Source organism: Pristiophorus japonicus, chromosome 19 (assembly GCF_044704955.1).
Source record: "Pristiophorus japonicus isolate sPriJap1 chromosome 19, sPriJap1.hap1, whole genome shotgun sequence".
Classification (NCBI taxonomy): domain Eukaryota; kingdom Metazoa; phylum Chordata; class Chondrichthyes; family Pristiophoridae; genus Pristiophorus; species Pristiophorus japonicus.
The window spans coordinates 54,417,684-54,441,266 of record NC_091995.1 but is presented as its reverse complement, the minus strand read 5'-3'; the positions used below and the strand labels follow the sequence as shown (position 1 = coordinate 54,441,266).

At 44.5% G+C, this 23,583-nt stretch overlaps 1 pseudogene; it reads left to right on the top strand.

Annotated features, from left to right (window-relative positions):
* Positions 1-10,681: 10,681 nt before the first annotated feature.
* Positions 10,682-10,920, top strand: LOC139230680 (U2 spliceosomal RNA; annotated as a pseudogene).
* Positions 10,921-23,583: the final 12,663 nt, after the last annotated feature.

Sequence of the window (23,583 nt, the reverse complement as noted above, 5' to 3'; positions counted from 1 at the left end):
TGTCCTTCCTAACTATTGCCTTAATCTCCTCCTTAACCAGCAATGCTACCCCACCTCCTTTTCCTTTTATTCTATCTTTCCTGAATGTTGAATACCCCTGGATGTTGAGTTCCCAGCCCTGATCATCCTGGAGCCACGTCTCCGTAATCCCAATCACATCATATTTGTTAACATCTATTTGCACAGTTAATTCATCCACCTTATTGCGGATACTCCTTGCATTAAGACACAAAGCCTTCAGGCTTGTTATTTTAACACCCTTTGTCCTTTTAGAATTTTGCTGTACAGTGGCCCTTTTTGTTCTTTGCCTTGGGTTTCCCTGCCCTCCACTTTTCCTCAACTCCTTTCTGTCTTTTGCCTCATTTTTGTTTCCCTCTGTCTCCCTGCATTGGTTCCCATCCCCCTGCCATATTAGTTTAACTCCTCCCCAACAGCACTAGCAAACACTCCCCCTAGGACATTGGTTCTGGTCCTGTCCAGGTGCAGACCGTCCGGTTTGTACTGGTCCCACCTCCCCCAGAACCGGTTCCAATGCCCCAGGAATTTGAATCCCTCCCTGCTGCACCACTATCTGTATTATCCAGTGCTTGCGTGGGCCTTAAGGTTCCCAGTATCCTGAGTCTCCAGAGTCGAAGTAGCCGCTGCGGTCCCATCTCGGTGAGTGTTTTATCTGCAAATTTTAAACAGATAGCCTGGTCGTCACCAGGTGTTAGGTTCTGGTCTACTCATCTTTTATCCATGCATGTTGCAGTCACTCTGTGAAATCGGAGGTAAAGTTAGGTTGGGTTTGTAGACTACACTTACCCACCGTGGGATACATTGGCTCTATTGCCATAGGTGATGATGCTATGGCTGCGCATTGAACTATCCGTCTGGCCCCGTTTAAAAAAAAAATCTCTTCCAGCTTATTTATCTTAGCTTTTAACTCTTGAATTTGTTTTGTTTGAGTATCTTTCTTTTAGGCGTATCTTTAGGAGTATCAGGCGAGTATTATTACATCGGCTAGTTCTGTTTTTATTTTTATTCTGACTATCGCACCATTTCTTCTGTTAGGTGAGTCTTTTTTTATTCTATTAAGAAATCCAAATTAATAATGTCCAGTATAAAACAGCTGTCAATGGAAAGGGTTAACTCCTTTACAGGTTTGTAAGAAAGCCTGATGTCATTACGTGACTTCACGTAATCATCCGAAAAATTATTATTTTTTTTTTTTTAAAGTCTTTGTGCCTTCAAAACCTGCTTAGAAATTAGGAATCCGTTAAAACAGCAGAAATCATTAGTAAAGCCGTCATAATAAAAGTCTTCTCATCAGGGAAGACGGCATTTTAGAGTAAACTCCAATGTTTTCTTAACTTCCAATTGCCAAAGATTTTTTTGATTGATTTTAAAACGAGACCACACATTTTTAATAGCTATTTTGTTTACTGAAATCCAATTTTCACACACGCTGTGTACATTCTAACATTTCGTTTTATTTTACGGTCCCGTTCACTGGGCAAATCTTGTGTTTTATTTCTCTCTCGGCACAAAATCTAAACATCCGTGCCAGTTCCATTTTCTATAAGGATTTTAAAATTCAGTAAGATTCTCTAATTCCCAGTTTTTTTTCTGTGCTGAGTTCGCATAGCTTAGATCTTTTCTCCTCATTATCTTCAAAACCCTCCTGCTTGTTTAGACTGTTCGGGACTTTTCTTGATAAACAACGTCCATTTTGGAAATCTTTCAAACTGGAGTGAAACTTTCTCATAATTTAAAATCATTATCACTATAGAGTGTCTTTTACCTCTTCCAATTCTTTTTTTTTCAATTAAACCTATATCTTTTTCACAGCCGATATCAACTAGTATTTAGTAAGTTATGTCTTTTTCCATCGCAAACACCCCCTTTTTTTTAAAGCACCTATTTAGTACATAACGTCTTTTTTTTCAGATCTCCTTTCTTCAAATTAGGTTTTGTATTTTACACGGAGGGCTCGTGACTCCATAAATTTGTTAATTTAAAATCATTTGTTTACTTTCAAAGCGGCGTCTTTATCTTTTTCATTTCTCCATAACTAGAATGGAGTCCAGCAATTAGGCTTTGAGGGCTGCTTTTCGTTATCTCAAAATGCTCCAGTTTCAAAGTCATTAAAATGTCTCTTCTAAACTGCTAAAGCTTGCTGTTTTTAACATTTTTCAAAAGGCCCTTTTACACCTTCGCAGATAGCTCGCCACTCGCCCAGGAGTTTGACCTGATCCCTGAAGGTATTTCTAGATTGTTTCCAAACCTTTTAGTTTTATATCTCCTTTTTTCTTTAAGAGATCAGATTTAATTTAATAATTTTTTTTTGATAAACAACGTCCATTTTGGAAATCTTTCAAACTGGAGTGAAACTTTCTCATAATTTAAAATCATTATCAGTATTTTGCTGTGCCTTCTCTGAATATCTCAAAATCCCAATTCAAACTTTGTAATTTCAATCTTTATTTAAAACTTTTTTTTTTGAGCTAGAAGCTTTTTTAAAAGGCATTCTTTATCTCATTCCGAGACTACATTTATGTCTTTCAACCCAATGTAATCAATCATTGCATGTTTTCTTTCGACAAGTAAGTGAGCGTGTCAAATAAAAAAATTTTTTCAACCACCGGGACCATGTATTTTTTTATCTTTTACTCAACAAACCTATCCTTTGTGCATTTCCTAGCTCCGTAACTTATAATCCGAATAAATCCGCACCTGTGTTTCTAACTTAAAATGTCTTAAAACTTCCCACATACAGGACAACACTACAAAGGGTTGAAAAAACTTTCACTCTGTTTGGAGAAGTGCGTGGAGCTAAAATAAACAAACAGCTGCTCCACTCCTCCAAACAGGCTTTTTAAAAAAACATGAAAACATAAAAATTCATTCCGCAGTCAAAAAATCACACAAGTACTCTCATTCAAAAACAGACAGACATTCACAAAAGTCTCTCTTCATTCAACAAAGCTTATTAATTAATTTTTTTCTTTGGCCGGCTCTATTTTTGCCCATTCCCGCGTCGCCCCGTGGTAAAGAAATATTTTATCCTTACACAATTCCTTTTATCCTTACACAATTCCTCGCGTCGCCCCACGATTTAGTTCTACACAATTCCTCGCGTCGCCCCGCGATTTAGTTTTACACAATTTCCCTTTTCTTCTGTGTCACCCCGCGGTTTTCCTATTTGCGTCGCCGCGCGATTGTCTATTTCCCTATCCTGTCGCGTCGCCGCGCGGTTCTCCTATTCGCGTCGCCGCGCGATTGTCTATTTCCCTATCCCTCCGCGTCACCGCGCGGTTCGCGTCGCCGCGCGATTTAAGTCCAATCAGCGCCTAGACGGACTAAGTGATATACAAAGTCGACGTCGTACCTGACTTGGACACTTATTTCCCAAGTTAAAAAGTATTCGCCAGATTGACCTGGATCTCGTTCAGATGCTACCTGAGAACCAGCGAGTGGCCAAACTTTCCACAGACTTTTGGAACTGAAGGAAACTGAAGTGGTATTTTAAAGGGTACTCACTCCAGTGGCCACTTTCCTCCCGTCTCGTCCAAGGCTCGTCTGGCTCTTAATTAGCAAGCTTTCGGCAGCCGTCCGTTGCGATCCCAATTCTGACACCAAATGTTAATACGGATTCTTTTTCCCTCAATCTGTTTTAGCGAATACACTGACATGCGAACATCTCTTTGCCTTTTCTGTAAAAGACCTTTATTGAAGATTCTCCGGCTGGGACTTGTCAAGACAAAGGAACACTCTCAATCAGAGCCTGTTTACCTTCCCCTGGACAAGCCCTTTTCAGCGCGAAAAGCACAGTAGATATACATTTTCAAAACAGAACACATTTGATTAGCACTTGGTCTATCCAATCCCTTTCTGCCTCCCCCCCGAGTACATCCAATGGCAGGCAAGAAAGTCTCCCAATTAGGGCTGGTGTCAGGTCAGGTTAGTTATAGCTTTGCTACACTGTCTTCCCTTATCAGTAAAGAACCCAATTAGTTTCCCTTCCTCCTTATCAGTAGAAGCTATTACTTTTCCCTTCCTATCTAGGATTGCTTTCTTTCTTTGTGCTGCCTTGCGGCTTTCTCATGACCTGTGTCTAACCTCAACTTCAACTCTTGATAACCCCTTTTTTTTCTGTTGATTCTGCAGTTGTCTGCATCTTGACATTTCTTTAGCTATTTTCCCATGATTCCCTATCTCCATCCTTTTGCCACCTTCTCTATCCATCTACCACCTTCGCAACCCTTCTTTATACATTCTCAGTGCCACCAGGTGCATCATCGAGCAGTGCATAGGTATCCTTAAGCAGAGGTTCCGGTGCCTGGACTGCTCTGGTGGCACCTTGCAGTACTCTCTTCAACAGGTCTCCACAATTGTCGTGGTCTTCTGCATGCTGCACAACCTGGTCACCATGAGGGGACAGCCACTGGAGGTCGAGCCAGCAGTACCATCTGAGGAGGAGGATCCCCGTCGCCCCAGAGCTAGAAGGCTTCGACCCATCGCCACCCTGGAAGGGCCAGGTGCAGATTGGCCAGCACCCTCACATATATGGAGGTGTCTGATACCTCCCTGCAATCTCCTACAATGCATTATGTACTGATGGTCTGCCAGGTCGCACCACTTCAGGAAACAGTATTCTTCTTCTGTCCTCTACACATCCATCAGTGTCTCCAGCTCCATATCAGTGAACCTCTTACACCAGCCATCCTTCCAACCTCCTTCCCCCCGAGGGCCTTGCTGCAAACCCGCAGCTGGCTCAGTCGAAACCCTTACCTGCATGCTGAATTTCTCAGTGGTGCTAACACTCAAATTAAGACAGCCACACTGCTGAAAAATCCACTTTGGAAGGGTTCATTAGCGCTGGAACCCATTTGTTCACTTTTGGAGTTGAATATGGAGTGGCCCAGCCACGAAAAGATTTTGGCGCTAATGGCCACAAAAAGGTGGGGGGAGCACCAGCTTTCCAGCGGTACTGAATTTCGGGCCCAAAGTCAGAGAGGCAGAAGGTGGGAGTGGTGCTCCACAAGGATCAGTGCTGTTGTTCACAATTTAAAGTAATGATTTAGACTTTGGAATCAAAAGCACACTTTCTTAAATTTGCAGATGACACCAAATTGGGGAAGGGGGGCAGGTGTTGGGGGGGGGGGGTGGGGGGTAGTCAATACTGAGGAGGACTCCAACAAATTACAGGAGGACATTAATAAAGTTGCAGAATGGGCATATACTTGGCAAATAAAATTCAACACAGATAACTATATGGTATTACATTTTGGTAGGAAGAATAGGGAGGACACTTATTACATGGAGGATGCGAGTCTGGGTGGGCTAGGGGAGCAAAGGGATCTCGGAGTACAAATACACAAATCACTAAAACTATCGGCATAGGTTAACAAGGCCATAAAAAAGCAAACCAAGGTTTATTTCTAGAGGGGTAGAATTGAAAAGTTATGCTAAACTTGCATCAAACCTTGGTTAGACCACACTAGTAGTACTGCATACAGTTCTGGTCACCATATTATAAAAAGGATACAGAGATACTGAAAAGGGTGCAGAGAAGATTTACAAGGATGATACCAGAAATGCAAGGGTATACATAATCAGAAAAGGATGAACAGGCTGGGTCTCTTTTCTCATGAAAAGAGAAGGCTGAGGGGTGAACGAATAGCGGTCTTTAAAATTATGAAAGATTTTGATAGAGTAGATACAGAGTGTTTTCACTTGTGGGGAAGAGCATAACTAGAGGCCATCAATATAAGACAGTCACCAAGAAATCCAATAGGGAATTCAGAAGAAGCTTCTTTACCCTGTAAGATTCCAAAATTTATGGAAACCCCCCAGTGTTTGGACTCACTGAAAAGGAAATTCGATTTGGGCCTATTAAACAGAAAGTTTGGGATCCTAAAATGCACATGGAAGAAATCTACGAGTCTTAACCAAATTTGGCATTTTAAAAGGCATGTTTGGGCTTGTGGGGAAAAGCTGCAGTGACAGAGGGGTGGGATTTAGAATTTGGATATTGCAGCTAATCAGTTTGTCTGGGGGAGCTGTTTAGTCAGGCTCCCAGAAAACAATAGCATTTAAACAATCGACCACGGAAGAAACATTATCCACCCCACCCACAGGACCCAAATATCACATACATATTCCAACACCTTTTCAACATGCATAGAAATATCTGGCTCAGCCCAGACATCCCAAAGCCAAAGCAGTGCTATTACAATGGACAAGAGTTCATCAGCTCATGAATAAGGAGTATCGCAATCCAAAAGTCTATCAACGGCAGATTAAAACATTTAATCAAGTTTCAGTTAGCTAGCCCGCCAGAACTTATACAAAGAAGACCACTTAAAATCAATAGGCAGCAAAACTCAAACAAAAGAAACGTTAGATTTGGCGCGAAGATTAAGCAGCCTCTCAGAGTATAACTGAGGACCTATCGTACCAAGAGAACTATTTCTGACCATCACAGGAAAACTATTTCTGACCATCACTTCGGAACAACAAGATCAAGATCGAGAGCACACGCTGAGAAAACACAGGCAGAAACATCGCGACATCAGAGAAAAGAACTTCAAAAACCAATCAGTGGAACATCAGTACCAACTGACTTGGTAACAGCCATCAACCGGACCACCGAGACCGACGAAACCAACCAGGAAAATCAACCACCATGAAAACCAGGGTCCACGCAAGTTTTCCACTCTACAATTTGTGCCTAGGCTATCCAGCGGGTAAAAATTACCTAAAGAACTTAAAACCCTATTGCTAACAAAGGAAATTGGGTACTCACCAGAGATAAATCCAAAACGCGTCTAACCGCATCAGCGGACTCACCCCAACTGACTTCAATATGCAGCAGAGGTCCTACCACATCCGGGGTATGGCAAAGCAAACCGGCTATAACCAAAGAACCCCAAAACCATGAAACATCCCTAGCTGTCAAAGGAAGAATCTGTTGAGCATGAATCCCTGGAGCCCTAGAGTTTGACCTAGTTGGAGAGTAAGTGGGAGGTGGGAGGTATTTCTGTTGTGTTTATTACCTGTAATAAAGTATTCCCCATTGTTTAGAACCTTTTTGTAAGATTTTACAGTTTTATTGGAGTGTATTTGTGCTATTTGCTTTCTTGAATAAAACCAAAATCTTATTTGTACAAAACAGTTGTCTGCTGCACTTTATCATACCCCGATTAATAAATCCAAGCTCGAGAACCAGGGATTGGGAGCGACTCGCAACCGTTCTGATCAGGAAGGCAAACTGACAGACCCATCACCACTCTACAACCCAGAAAATGGTGAGAATGTGGAACTGGCTATCATAGGGAGGGGTTGAAACGAATAGTATTGATGCATTACAGGGCGGTTAGATAAGCATATGAGGGAGAAGGGAATAAAGGTATATGCTGATGGTTAGATGAGGAAAGATGGGAGGAGGCTCGAGTGGAGCATAAATGCCGCCATAGACTGGTTGGGCTGAATGGCCTGTTTCTGTGGTGTATATCCTATGTAATCCGATGTAATCCCTGTTTCATTCCTCTCTTCCATTGTGTCTGTTTCATTCCACTCTTTCACTCCCCCTGTTTCACTCTCTCTCTTTCACTCACTCTCCCTGTTTCATTCTCTCTCCCGCTCTCTCGCCCTGTTTCACTCTTTCCCTCGCACTCTTTTTCACTCTTCCTGTTCCACTCTCTCTCTCTCACTATCCCTGTTTCACTCTCTCCTCACTCACTCTCTCTCTCTCTCTTTCTCACTCTTCCCGTTTCACACACACTCTCTCTCTCACTCCCCCCCCTCTCTCTCACTCTCCCTGTTTCACTCTCTCTCTCTCACGCTCCCTGTTTCACTCTCCCTCTCTCACTCTCCCTGTTTCATCCTCTCTCTCTCTCACTCTCCCTGTTTCATGCTCCCTCTCCCTCTCGCGCTCCCACTCCCCCTCTTCCAGTCCCCCTCTTTCACTCTCAGTTCACTCTCCCTGTTTTAACCTCCCTTACTCTCACTATCTCATTCTCCCTCTCCCTCTTTAACTCTCTCTCTCTCTCCCTGTTTCACTCTCTCTCTTTAACTCTCTCTCACTCCCTCTCTCTCACTCTCCCTGTTTCACTCACTCGCTCTCACTCTCTCAGTTCATTCTACCTGTTTTAACCCTCCTCACTCTCATTCTCTCCCTCTCCCTCTTTAACTCTCTCTCTCTCCCTGGTTCACTCTCTCTAACTCTCTCTCACTCTCCCTGTTTCACTCTCTCTGTTTCATGCTCTCACTCTCTCACCCTCTTTCACTCTTTCTTTCCCTCTCCCTCCCTCTTTCACTCTCTCCCTCCCTCCCTCTTTCACTCTCTCCCTCCCTCTTTCACTCTCTCACTCTCCCTGTTTCACTCTCTCTCTTTCACTCTCTCTTTCACTCACTCCATGTTCCACTCTCTCTCCGTTTCACCCTCACTCTCTCTCCCTCTCTCTCTCTCTCTCTCTCTCTCTCTCTCTCTCCCTCTCTCCCTGTTTCACTCTCTCTCTCTCACACTCTCTCTCACTCTCCCTCCCTGTTTCTCTCTCTCACCCCTCGCTCTCTCTCTCTCACTCTCTCCCTGTTTCACTCTCTCTCTCTCTCTCTTTCCCCCTGTTCACTCACTCTCTCTCCCTCCCTGTTCACTCACCCTCTCTCTCTCTCCCGGTTTCACTCACCCTCTCCCTGTTTCACTCTCTCTCTCACTCCCTGTCTCATTCACTCTCTCTTTCTTTCACTCTCTCACACTCTCTTTCACTCTCTCACACTCTCTTTCACTCTCTCACACTCTCAATCTTCCCGTTTCATTCTCTTTCTCATTCTCCGTTTCACTCACACTCTCTCTCTCACTCTTCCTGTTTCACTCATTCTCTCTCCCTCTTCCTCTCTCTCTCTCTCTCTCTCTCACTCCCTCTCTCACTCTCTCCCTTTCCCTCTTTCTCCCTTTCCCTCTTTCTCCCTTTCCCTCTCTCCCTCTCTCACTATCCCTGTTTTCAAGAGAGCATAAAAGAATGTTGGCAAGTAAAATCAGGGAAAACCCAAAGCTGTTTTATAAATACATTAAGAGCAAGAGGATAACTAGAGAGAGTGTGGGGCCTATTAGAGATCATAAATGAAATCTATATGTGGAGGCAGAAGACATGGGTATGATTCTTAATGACTACTTTGCGTCTGTTTTCACAAAAGAAAGGGACAATGCAGACTTTGCAATGAGGGAGGAGGAGTGTGAAATATTAGACAAGATAAACAAAGTGAGAGAGGAAGTATTAAGGGGCTTAGCAGCTTTGAAATGTATTCCAGGCTGTTAAGAGAAGCAAAAGAGGAAATATCAGAGACTCTGGCCCTCATTTTCCAAACCTCTCTGGCTACAGGTGTGGTGCCAGAGGATTGGAGGACTGCTAATGTTGCACCTTTGTTTAAAAAGGGAGAAAAGGATAGACTGAGTAATTACAGGCCAGTCAGCCTAACCTCAGTGGTGGGAAAATTATTGGAAAAAAATCCTGATGGACAGAATAAATCTTCATTTGGAAAGACATGGATTAATCAAGGACAGTCAGCATGGATTTGTTAAGGGAAGGTCGTGTCTGACTAACTTGATTGAATTTTTTCGAGGAGGTAACCAGAGGGTCAATGAGGGAAGTGTGAATGATGTAGTGTATATGGATTTTAGCAAAGCTTTTGATAAGGTCCCATAAGGTAGACTAGTCATGAAAGTAAAAGCCCATGGGATCCAGGGCAAAGTGGCAGATTGGATCCAAAATTGGCTCAGAGGCAGGAAACAAAGGGTAATGGTTGATGGGTGTTTTTGTGACTGGAAGTCTGTATCTAGTGAGATTCCGCAGGGAAGAGGTCAGGTGAGGGTAAATTTAAAAATCTAAAGAGAAAAGTCAAGGCAATTGACCAATGTAGCGATTTGGGTAAAGATAAGCAGAGTGTGACAGGAAGGGACAGAGAGTTTAACGGTAAAATTATATCAGTGAATAAGGTGAAAATAGGGAATAATGGTAAAAAGTTAAAATTAAAGCTCTTTATCTGAATGTGTGAAGCATTTGTAAGAAGATAGAACAATTAGTTTTGCCCAGAGGAATAAGTGAGTCATTTTCCGGTTGGTAGGCTGTAACTAGTGAAGTGCCGCAAGGATCAGTGCGTGGGCCTCAGCTATTTACAATCTATATTAATGACTTGGATGATGGGACCATGTATCCAAGTTTGCTGATGATACAAAGTTAGGTGGGAAAGTAAGCTGTGAGGAGGCCACAAAGAGGCTGCAAAGGGATATGGACAGATTAATCGAGTGGGCAATAAGGCGGCAGATGGAGCATAATATGGGGAAATGTGAGGTTATTTACTTTGGTAGGAAGAATAGAAAAACAGAATCTTTTTTTAAATGGTGGGAAACTATTAAATGTTGGTGTTCAGAGAGAGTTAGGTGTCCTCATACAGGAAACACAGAAAGTTAACATGCAGGTACAGCAAGAAATTAGGAAGGCAAATGGCATGTTGGCCTTTATTGCAAGGGGTTTGGAGTACAAGAGTAAGGATGGCTTACTACAATTGTACAGGGCTTTGGTAAGATCTGGGGTACTGTGCAATTTTGGTCTCCTTATCTGAGAAAGGACATAGAGGCATTGCAACAGAGGTTCACTGGATTGATTTTTGGAATAAGAGTGTTGTCCCGTGAGGAGAGATCGCTTCTCGGCCTTTTGGCTAAGATCATGCGTAACTGACCTGACAGGGGAGTAGCCACCATGACCTCCGGGTGGTTCTCCCTGGATCAGGAAGGTATATGCTTGCTTTTTTGGAAACAGGAGGTGGGTGGGGTGGCTTGACCCATCCACCTCCACGGAGGTGTGTGGGGGACCTGACCCAACCACCTCCATGGCACGAACCTGGTATTGCAGTACTTCCAGGAACGGTGCAGTGGCTCTAGGCCTTTTGGCTAAGAGCATTGGCGCAGAGTGATCCTTGGCGTGTGCAAGGTGACCTCTGGCATTTGTGATTTGACAAAGAATTGGAACGATTGGCTACGAATTTCAAAAAAAAAAAAAAAAATGTTGGGCCTGTACTCTCATGAGTTTAGAAGAATGAGAGGTGATCTCATTGTAATATTTAAGATTCTGAAGGGGATTGACAGGGTAGAGAGTGAGAGGTTGTTTCTCCTGAATGGAGGGAGTCTAGAACGAGGGCTCAAAGTCTCAGGATAAAGGGTTGGCCATTTAAGACTCAGATGAGGAGGAATTTCTTCACTCAGAAAGTTGTGAATCTTTGGAATTCTCTACCCAAAAGGGCTGTGGATGCTTAGTCATTGAGTATATTCAAGGCTGAAATAGATAGATTTTTGGACTCTAGGGGAATCAAGGGATATGGGGAGTGGGCTGGAAAGTGGAGTTGAGGTCGAAGATCAGTCATGATCTTATTGAATGGCAGAGCAGGCTTGAAGTGCCGTATAGCCCACTCCTGCTCCTGATGCTTATGTTATGTTCCACCCACCATAAACTTGAACTAATCCAAAACTCTGCTGCCCATATCCTAACTCACACCTCTGAGCCATTGATGAGTAATGTGAATAACAGGGACCCAGAGCAGATCCTGTGAGTCTCCACTTGTTGACGTCCCACAGAAAAAGTTTTGTGTTTCATTTATCATGACTCTCTGCTTCCAACAAAATTAGTTTTCATTCCAGTTACATCATTCCCCAGAAATTCCACAAGTCTAATCTTTCTTTAAATGATACCAAAAATAAAAGCAAATTTACCTGCTGGCCTTCATCATGCTACCATTTGGGCTCCAGACTCAGCAGTTGTACATATTGTCTGCATGAATCAAAAGTACAGTCTGAGATAACTATTTTAACATGTGATAAACAACAAGTACAATTATTCCAATCTAGCAATGGACAGAAAATGCATTTTCTGGGAGTGCACCCCAATTTTCTGATATTATATAGAAATTACAATACGGAAACAGGAAGTTCAGCCCAGCCAGTCCATGCTGGTGGTTAACCTCCATGCAAACAGTCGTCTTAATCTAATGTGCCCAATCTGTTCCCATATCTCTATTCCTCTTTCCTTCAACCACCTATCTAACTTAATCATTCTGGGATGTGGGTGTCGCTGGCAAGGCCAGCATTTATTGCCCATCGCTAATTTCCCTTGAGAAGGTGGCGGTGAGCTGCCTTCTTGAACCGCTGCAGTCCGTGTGGTGAAGGTACTTCCATGGTGCTATTAAAGAGGGCGTTCTAGGACTTTGACCCAGCGACGATGTAGGAACGGTGATGTATTTCCAAGTCAGGATGGTGTATAACTTGGAGGGAATGTGCAGATGATGGTGCTCCCATGCTCCTGCTGCCCTTGTCCGTCAATGGTGACCCCCAGGATGTTGATGGTGGGGGATTCAGCGATGGTAATGCCATTGAATATCAAGGGAAGGTGGTTAGACTCTCACTTGTTGGAGATGGTCATTGCCTGGCACTTGTGTGGTGCGAAGGTTACTTGCCACTTATCAGCCCAAGCCTGAATGTCGTCCGGGTCTTGCTGCATGCGGGCATGGACTGCTTCATTTTTTGAGTTGCGAATGGAACTGAACACTGTGCAATTATCAGCGAACATCCCCACTTCTGACCTTATGATGGTGGGAAGGTCATTGATGAAGCAGCTGAAGATGCTTGGGCCTAGGACACTGCACTGAGGAACTCCACAGCAATGTGCCAGGAACTGAGATGATTGGCCTCCAACAACCACAACCATCCTCCTTTGTGCTAGGTATGACTCCAGCCAGTGGAGAGTTTGTCCTGGTGTTTTCTGAGGTAGTTACTGTTCTCCATGGTGTGAACACCCTTCCTGGGCTGGTGTTTTTGCATGGTTACTGTTCTACATTGACTTCAATTTTACTAGGGCTCCTTGATGTCAAACACGGTCAAATGCTGCTTTGATGTCAAAGGAAGTCACTTTCACCTCACCTCTGCAATTCAGCTCTTGTGTCCATGTTGGGACCAAGGCTATAATGAGGTCTGGAGCTAAGTGGTCCTGGCATTTCCCAAACTGAGCATTGGTGAGCAGGTTATTGGTAAGCAAATGCCGCATGATAGCACTGTTGACGACAATTTCCATCACTTTGCTGATGATTGAGAGTAAACTGATGGGGAGATAATTGGCCGGATTGGATTTGCTCTGCTTTTTGTGGACAGGACATTCCTGGGCAGTCTGCCACATAGTCGGGTAGATGCCAGTATTGTAGCTGTACTGGAACAGCTTGGCTAGAGGTGCAGCTAATTCTGCAGCACAAGTCTTCAGCACGACAGCTGTAATAGTGGCGGATTTCAACTACCCTAATATTAACTGGGAAAAAGGCAATGTGAATGGTACAGAGAGTGTGGAATTCCTAAAATGCATTCAGGAGAACTTCTTTAATCAGTATGTAACAAGCCCAACAAGGGGGGTGGGGGGCGGTTCTGGTCTTGGTTTTGGGAAATGAAGAGGGGCAGGTGGAAAGGGCATCAGTGGGAGAGCATTTTGGTGCAAGTGATCATAATGTAATAAGATTTAGGGTAGTTATGGAAAAGAACAAAGAGGGACCAGGAATAAAAGTTCTCAATTGAGGTAAAGCCAATTTTGCTGAGCTGAGATGGGATTTGGCCAAAGTGGACTGGAAACGGCTACTTGATGGTAAACCAGTGTCAGAGCAGTGGGAGGCATTCAAGAGGAGATCTTGAGGATACAGAGCAAGTATATTTCCTTATAGAAAAAAGGTGGGCCTAACAAATCTAGAGCCCCCTGGATGTCAAGGGACATACAGAGTAAGATAAAGAAAAAAAGGGAAGCTTATGACAGACACCGAGAACTCAACACACAGAAACTCTCGAGGAGTATATGATGTGCAGGGGTGCAATTAAAAAAGATATCACGAAAGCAAAGAGAGAGCATGAAAGAATGTTGGCAAGTAAAATCAAGGAAAACCCAAAGATGTTTTATAAATACATTAAGAGCAAGAGGATAACTAGAGAAAGAGTGGGGACTATTAGAGACCATACAGGAAATCTGTGTGTGGAAGCGGAAGACGTAGGTAGGATTCTTAATGAATACTTCGCATTCTTTTTCACAAAAGAGAGGGGCAATGCAGACTTTGCAATGAGAGGAGGAGGAGTGTGAAATATTCGGTGAGATAAACATAGTGAGAGAGGAGGAATTAAGGGGTTTAGGAGCTTGAAAGTGGATAAATCCCCAGGCCCAGATGAAATGTATCCCAGGCTATTAAGAGAAGCAAAAGAGAAAATAGCAGAGGCTCTGACCATCATTTTTCAATCCTATCTGGCTACAGATGTGGTGCCAGAGGACCGGAGGACTGCTAATGTTGTACCTTTGTTTAGAAAGGGAGAAAGGGATAGACTGAGTAATTACAGGGCAGTCAGCCTAACCTCGGTGGTGACAAAATTATTGGAAAAATTACCGAGGGACCGGATAAATCTTCATTTGGAAAGTCATGGATTAATCAAGGACAATCAGCATGGATTTATTAAGGGAAGATCGTGTCTTACTAACTTGATTGAATTTTTTCGAGGCGGTAACCAGGAGGATCGATGAGGGCAGTGCATTTGATGTAGTGTACATGGATTTTAGCAAGGCTTTTGATAAGGTCCCACATGACAGACTGGTCACAAAAGTAATAGCCCATGAGATTGAGGGCAAAGTGGCAAGTTGGATCCAAAATTGCCTCAGAGGCAGGAAGCAAAGGGTAATGATTGATGCGTGTTTTTGTGACTGGAAGGCTGTATCCAGTGGGGTTCCGCAGGGCTTAGTGCTGGGTCCCTTGCTTTTTGTGGTATATATCAATTACTTGGATTTGATATGTTGGGGGTATGATTAAGAAGTTTGCAGATGACACTAAAATAGGCTGTGTGGTTGATAATAAAGAAGAAAGCTGCGGACTGCAGGAAGATATCAATGTACTGGTCAGGTGGGCAGAACAGTGGCAAATGGAATTCAATCTGAATAAGTGTGAATTAATGCATTTGGGGAGTTCTAACCAGGCAAGGGAATACACATGCAATGGTACGACACTGAAGAGTGTAGAGGAACAAAGGGACCTTGGAGTGCAGGTCCACAGATTCCTGAAGGTATCAAGGTGAGGTAGATAAGGTGGTCAAAAAGGTAAATGGAATATTTGCCTTTATTAGTTGAGGGATGGAATACAAGAGCAAGGCGGTTATGCTTGAACAGTATAAAACACTGGTTAGGCCGCAATTGAAATATTGGCCCCAAGTTTCCACACGCGGCGAAAAAGGCGCACCTCAGAGCTGGGCGCCTGTTTTTCGCGCCGAAAACGGCGCCGGAAAAAAAGTGCGGTATTCTCGAGCTCCTTGGAGCTCGATGTCTGCTTGGCGCGGCGCACAGGGGGCGGAGCCTACCACTCGCGCCGATTTTGTAAGTAGGAGGGGGCGGGTACAATTGAAATGAGGCTTCTTGGTGCCGGCAACCCTGCGCATGCGCGTTGGAGCGTTCGCGCAATCTGAAGTAAACATTGGCACTCGGCCATTTTTAAAAGTACTGCAGAAAAAGTGAAGATTTGTTTCTTGGACCCCTGCAAAGGCTTGTATTTTAATTTTCTTGATATTACTGTGTGTGAGGGAGTGCTTTTAGCAGCACTGCTGAATAAATCACCTGCTGAAATCAGTGAGTTCAGCTTTTCACTGCTAAACTTGCAGAACCGGTGCTGCATTGGTACATGCAAATTAAGGACTGTGTGTTTGGAGAAATAAGAGTGCCAATTCAACTTTGCAATGGATCAACGTCCACCAAGAACAAAGAATTTCTTGCATGAGGAAGTGGAGATATTAGTCAACGTAATTGAGCAGAGATGGCAGGAGCTAGATACCAGCAACAGAGGTCGCATAAAAGTGCCACCAAAAGAAATGAAGAAACGCTGGAACCAAGTTGCAGAAGATTACTGCGCAGTGGTGCATACCAGGAGATCTGGAAGTCAGTGTAAAAAGAAATGACACGACCTTGGTCAAGTAGTTAGTGTAAGTAATATTTCCCATTTTTAATTTAATCGTAATTGTAACCTGGCTATCTGTATGTCCCACCTTGCAGTAGTTAGTGTAAGTAATATTTCCCATTTTTAATTTAATCGTAATTGTAACCTGGCTATCTGTATGTCCCACCTTGCAGACTGACACACTCTGTACAAAGTTATATTTTACTCTTTGCAGAAGAAATTGGCCCACAACAAAAGGGAGGCAACTCGTGCAGGAGGAGGCGTGCCCAATCTGCATCCACTGACGCCCTTGGAACAGAGGGTAGCTGCTATGATGAGTCGGACATGGAGAAAAGCAATCGGCACAGCACAAGCTGGACCCGCACGCGAGGAAGAGGGTAAGTCTTGAAAATGCATCATGGCCCTTTAAATCAACCTGCTGCCTGGCCTGCTATGTGTGAGAGTACTCATGCCACCCACCCGGCCTCCTCTCTTGCTGTTAAGCATTTGACTGTTCTGATGTATTTTGCAGAACATGATGATGATGATGATGATGATGCTGCTGCTGCCAACCCTGAGGATCCTGAGGGTACAGAACAAGAACCAGTACAACCAGCTGCGGACGATCCAGACTGGATGATGGCAGCGATGACTGAAATGTCTGCAGGGGAGAGCTTCCAATTTAATGTTTATGAGCCCCCATCAAGGGTCATCAGAGTTTCAACCCCTAGCATAGGTCTTGGTTCCACCTTCCATGGTTTCGCTTCCAATGTTGTGATTCCCAGTGGTGCTGCTGGTATAATGCAGCATTCTACAGTCAGTGCACTACCGTTACAGCCTGCGCTTCCCTCTCGCATAGGTTCTGGTTTCACTTACTATGGTTTTGATTCCGACGCTTCGGGTCCCAGTGTTGCTGCTGATATCATGGAGCAGTTTACACCCATTCGTCCAACATCCTAGCCCACGGCTCACACTCGAGTGCTGTCGTCTGGAACACCGAGTGTCCTGCCGTTCCAGCCTGAGCCTCTCCCTCTAGTTCTGCCATCTGCAACACAGAGAATCCCACCATTCCAGCCCGAGCCTCTCCCTCCAGTTCAGCCGTCTGGAACACAGAGCATCCCACAGTCCCAGCCTGCATCTCCCTGTGTAGTGGTGCCGCTTGCAACACCGAGCATCCCACCGTCCGTGCCCGCGCCTCCCAGTGTAGTGGTGCCACAAGGCAGACCCAGACAGAGGAGAAGGAGATTGGAGACACGCTCTCCTGAGATGCAGCGTGCAACAGATGTGGCTCAGGTTGTGGCATTGGGTATGGAGACCAATGAGCTTACCCGATCACTCATCGGTGGCATCAATGCAGTAGGTGAAGAGTTGACGGTCCTGACGGGAGAAATAGCAGTAATGACATGGGAACTTAGGGAGCGAATGTCCGAGGGAGTGCAATCGACGGCACAGGCCGTCAGGGAGGGCATGCAAGTGTCGGCACAGGCCGTCAGGGAGGGCCTGGTTGAGGTAGCTGCTGCAATAAGGGCACACAGCCCAGCCAATCAAATGACACCCCCATGAGGAAGTGAACATTCACTGAGATATGGATGAGACATGGTTGCAGCCTTTCTTTGCTGCTTTTGTTCTTGTTCTTGATGTAGCTGTAGTAGCGTTTTTCAAATTGAAATTGTTTTGTAAGTTTTGTAACTTTACAACTTATAAGGGATCTTATGGTTTTTAAGTGATCTTATAGTGTAAATGCTCTCACATTTTTTTGTATCTTATTTAATTTTGCACCTAAAAAGTGATCCTGAAGTTTAAGTGTTCTTCAGAGTGTAAGATTTTTCACAATGAAACTGTTTTGTAAGTTTTGTAACTTTACAACATATAAGTGATCTCAGGGTTTTCAAGTGATCTTATAGTGTAAATGCTCTCACATTCTGTAAATTATTTAATTTTGCATCTAAAAAGTGATCTTGAAGTGTAAGTGATCTTAGAGTGTAACATTTTTCACATAGAAAGTGTTTTGTAACTTTTGTAACTTTACAAGTTTATAAGTGATCTTAAAGTTTTTAAGTGATCTTCAAGAGTCATATTAAAAAGTATAGTTTGATACAACAAATATTTTATTAGAGTGACGTTAACTTTTCAATAAAATATTTTTTCATTAAAACTGTTTCATGTTCCATTAACACAACACAACGTAGGAACAACTGCAAAGAACAAACATGTCCATATGCAAAAGTGGTCGCAGAGCTCTCAGGCATCTGTAGTTGAAGCATTCACGGATGAGCTGCTGGCGCAGGGCTCGAGCAATCATTAAAGGGGCACGATGGGCGACCCTCCTCCGACCTCGTGCTCCGGCATCAGGCACTTGCATGCTTTCCTGATTGTCGTTATCATCCACATCCTGGTCTTCCGTAATACTATCATCATGCACTGGACCCTCACGTCGGTCTTTGGGTTCCACTACCAGCTCCTGCTGCCTCATGATGGCTAAGTTATGAAGCATGCAGCACACAACAGTGAAGTGACCGACAATCTGAGGAGAGTATTGCAACTGTCCTCCGGAATGGTCCAGGCATCGGAAATGCTGTTTCAAGATGCCAATGGTCCTCTCAATGATGCTGCGCGTCGCAATGCGCGCCATGTTGTATTGACGGTCAGCTTCTGTCCGTGTCACGCGTAGGGGCGTCATGAGCCAGGTGGTCAGGCCGTACCCTTTGTCTCTCAGTAGCCAGCTCTGTCCTTCTGGCTGCTGCTCAAACATATCAGATAGAACGCTGTCGCGTAGGATGAACACATCTTGGGTGCTGCCAGGGTATCTCGCGTCGACTGACATGATGCGCTGCTTGTCGTCACACACGAGCTGCACATTGATAGAGTGGAAACCTTTCCTATTTCGGTACTCAGATTCCTCCACGGGTGCTCGCAAGGCTATGTGGGTACAATCAATGCAGCCTTGTACCTTTGGGAAGCCGACAATCCTGAAGAAGCCCACAGCACTCTGATGGATCGCTTGTGCGGTCATTGGGAAATTGATGGTCATTCCTTCGCGCATAAAGTGCAGCCGTGACCTGGTAAATGCAGGCATGTATTGCACGTTGAGAGATGGCACACACATCTCCAGTTGTAGCCTGAAACGATCCCGAGGCATAGAAAGAAAGTGCAGCTTTTACCTTCACTTCAACAGACAAGGCAGTTGGCGTTCTGCTTCTGGGCTGCAAATCTGCTCTCACCATATCACAGATCTCAGTGACAACTTCTCTGCGAAAACGCAGCCTTTTCACACAATCAGCCTCGCTCATGTCCAGGTACGAGCGCCTGGTTCGATATTGTCGACGTGGGTAAGGTCTCCTGCCCATCAGCCTACGGGCTACGACGTTCCTGGTGCGGTGAGCTCCAATCAATTCTCTCCTATGCAGTGAATTGATGGCAAACCATTGCATAACATGTGGTGTTGACAATGCAGCACCCATTCTGCAAATTTAAATATAAAACTGTCTATGTGGCTGCCTCTCCCTGTCCAAATGGCCTCAGTCCCCCTCACAGCTCGAAGGCTGCTGCTGTATCTTTGGCTGCCGGCCAGCCACTGACGCCGCCCCTAAAGCGTGGCCGAATGACCTCAAGAACCTTAATGAGCTGCGTGTGTCCTGCGTTGATTCTTCGGCTGCCGGCCAGCCACTGACGCCGTTGCTATCTCATGGCCAAATGGCCTCACATCGGTCCGCTGTTGATTCTTCAGCTGCCGGCCAGCCACTGATATCTCATGGCCGAATGGCCTCGGGTCCATCCGGTGCTGCTTCTTCGCGGCCAGCCACGAAGAGAATGAAGGCCTGCCTCAAGCACTGCAGCTCAGCTCGAAGCTTGCTGCCGCTGCCGTCGAGACACTGACGCCACACCGCTGCCTGTCTCCAACATGAAAGGCCTGCCTGAAGCACAGCAGCTCAGCTCGAAGGCTGCTTGCTGCCGCTGCCGTCGAGACACTGACGCCACACCCCTGCCTCAAGCACTGCAGCTCAGCTCGAAGGCTGCTTGCTGCCGCTGCCGTCGAGACACTGACGCCACACCGCTGCCTGAAAGGCCTGCCTGAAGCACTTTCACACAGGTAGGAACATGGTTTATTTAATCTTTTCTTTGCTTATAAATTTTTATTCAGGTTGGATTTATTTGTATAATATTTGTATAAGTATAACTAAGGATTGATTGTAGAATTTAATGACTTCCCTTCCCCCCGCCCCCACCTCGTTCTCTACGCCTAATTTGTAACCTGCGCCTGATTTTTTAAAGTGTAGACAAGGTTTTTTCAAGCGTACAAAAATCTTCACTTACTCCATTCTAAGTTAGTTTGGAGTACGTTTTCACTCACGAAACTTTGAAATCAGGCGTCAGTGGCCGGACACGCCCCCTTTTGAAAAAAAAATTCAGTTCCAAAGTGAAACTGTTCTACCTGACTAGAACTGCAGGAAATTAAATGTGGAGAATTCCGATTTCTAAGATACTCCGTTCTACACCAGTTGCTCCTAAAAATCAGGAGCAAATCATGTGGAAACTTGGGGCCATTGTGTGCAGTGCTGGTCACCACATTACAGGAAAGATGTGATTGCACTGGAAAGGTGGAGAGGAGATTTAAAAGAATGTTGCCTGGACTGGAGAATTTTGGCTATGAAGAAAGATTGGAGATCTTCGGTCTGTTTTCTTTGGAACACAGGAGGTTTAGGGGAGACCTGATTGAGGTGTATAAAATTATGAAGAGCTTGGATAGAGTGGATAGGAAAGACCTGTTTCCCTTGGCAGAGAGGTCAACAACCAGGGGGCATAGATTTAAAGTAACATCTATGGTTGGGAAAATGTTGGAGTCCATTATTAAAAAAGCAGTAGCAGGACATTTGGAAAAGCATAATCCAGTCAGGCAGAGTCAGCACGGATTTATGAAGGGAAAGTCATGTTTGACAAATTTGCTGGAATTCTTGGAGGATATAACGAACAGTGTGGATAAAGGGGAATCAATGGATGTGGTGTAGTTAGACTTCCAGAAGTCAACTGACAAGGTGCTACATAAAAGGTTACTGCACAAGATAAAAGTTCAGGGGTTGGGGGTAATATATTAGCAGGGATAGCGGATTGGTTAACTAAGAGAAAACAGAGAGTCGGGATAAATGGTTCATTCTCAGGCTGACGATCAGTAACTAGTGGGGTGCCGCAGGGATCAGTGCTGGGACCCCAACTATTTACAATCTATATTAATAACTTGGAAGAAAGGACCGAGTGTAACGTAGCCAAGTTTGCTGATGATATAAAGATGGAAGGAAAAGCAATGTGTGAGGAGAACACAAAAAACCTGCAAAAGGACATAGACAGTCTAAATGAGTGGGTACAAATTTGGCAGATGGAATATAATGTTGGAAAGTGTGAAGTTATGCACTTTGGCAGAAAAAAAAATCAAAGAGCAAGTTACTATTTAAATGGAGAAAGACTGCAAAGTGCTGCAGTACAGCGGGACCTGGGGGTCCTGGTGCATGAAACACAAAAGGTAAGTATGCAGGTACAGCAAGTTATCAGGAAGGCCAATGGAATCTTGGCCTCTTATGGCAAAGGATGGAGTATAAAAGCAGGGAAGTCTTGCTACAGTTATACAGGGTATTGGTGAGGCCACACCTGGAATACTGCGTACAGTTTTGGTTTCCATATTTACGAAAGGATATACTTGCTTTGGAGGCAGTTCAGAGAAGGTTCACTAGGTTAATTCTGGAGATGAGGGGGTTGACTTATGAGGAAAGGTTGAATAGGTTGGGCCTCTACGCACTGGAATTCAGAAAAATGAGAGGTGACATTATCGAAATGTATAAGATTATGAGGTGGCTTGACAAGGTGGATGCAGAGAGGATGTTTCCACTGATCGGGGAGATGAGAACTAGGGGGCATAATCTTAGAATAAGGGGCCACCCATTTAAAACTGAGATGAGGAGGAATTTCTTCTCTCAGAGGGTTGTAAATCTGTGGAATGTGCTGCCTCAGAGAGCTGTGGAAGCTGGGTCATTGAATAAATTTAAGACAGAGATAGACAGTTTCTTAACCGATAAGGGAATAAGGGGTTGTGGGGAGCAGACAGGGAAGTGGACCTGAGTCCATGATCAGCCATGATCGTATTAAATGACGGAGCAGGCTCGAGGAGTAGTATGGCCTACTCCTGCTCCTATTTCTTATGGGGGCAGGTTTAGAGGAGAAATGAGAGGGGATTTCTTCACCCAGACGGTGGTGGGGGTCTGGAACTCACTGCATGAACCCTCACCACATTTAAAAGATACTTGTATGTGCCCTTAAAGTACCGTAACCTATAGGTCTACAGACCAAGAGCTAGAAAGTGGGATTAGGCTGGATAGCTGTTGGTCGGCCGGCACGTACACGATTGGCCAAAATGGCTTCCTCCCATGCTATAAATTTCTATGATTCTATGACAGCCAGGATGTTGTCCGGGCCCATAGCGTTTGCTATATCCAGTGCGTTCAGCCGCTTCTTGTTATCACGGGGACTGAATCGAATTGGCTGAAGACTGGCTTCTGTGACGGTAGGGACCTCAGGAGGAGGCAGATATGGATCATCCATTCAGCACTTCTGGCTGAAGATGGTTGCAAATGTTAAACGTTAAATATTGATATAGTTCTTTTTATAGCTGAGTAGGTAGTGTCCAGAAAAAGCTCCCCACACTTGTTGGAGGCGAGGGTGAAAGGGACAGGGGAGAGGAGTTAAAGGAACAGTTGATAATGGAGTAAAAAAAAACTAGATTATCTTTGCTATCCAGGATGATCTTGAGACATTTTGTCAGAGGAGAGTGAGGTGATGTGGTTCAGCCAGATCTAGCTATGAATAGCTAACCTAGATATGATCAATACTTCGCCCCTTGGGATTGGCGGAGCAAAGATGAGGTCGTACCAGGGGGAAATGATTGGGATGGGAGGCCCTGAAGGTTTTGCTAGGGGAAAGGGCGGCCCTCGCAGAAAGCTGCCTCTTGTGCTGCCATCAGAGGGACTGCAAGGACGGACCAGTGAGTGATTATCCTGAGGAACGGCCACATATTAGTTACTAGCCCTGACAGACCACTGCCTTTGGAAACCGTAAGGAATGGTGCTTTAAGGGTATCTTGCAGAGAATCAGTGTCATAGTTCCCATTCTGGAACCACATGTGTCCTTAGATCCTCATGTCATGAGATCTTTCCTGAAATGCTTCCAAAGTGATCTGCGTTGCCTCACAAACTTTATATTTATATATTATTATTTGTTTTTGAGATCTGGGTGTTGCTGGCAAGGAAACATTTATTGTCCACCCTTAGTTGGCCAGAAAAAATGATGGCGCTCGTCTTCTTGAACCGCTATAATTCCTGTGAAATGTTGTTATTTACACCAGAATTGTGTCTGACTTAAGTGTGTAGGAACGAGGGTGAATTACCTGCATGACTATCAAACCAGGAAGTTGTTCAGTTCACAGGCATTGAATGCCCACAACATTTGTCAAACATCAGTTTTGACTGAAGCAATAACAAAAATCTCAGCTGTATGTTAACAAATGAGTCTGCAAGCTGCTTTCCAACGGTTTCAGGTAGGGAATTATTTTTCTTTCCACCAATCAGGAGCCAT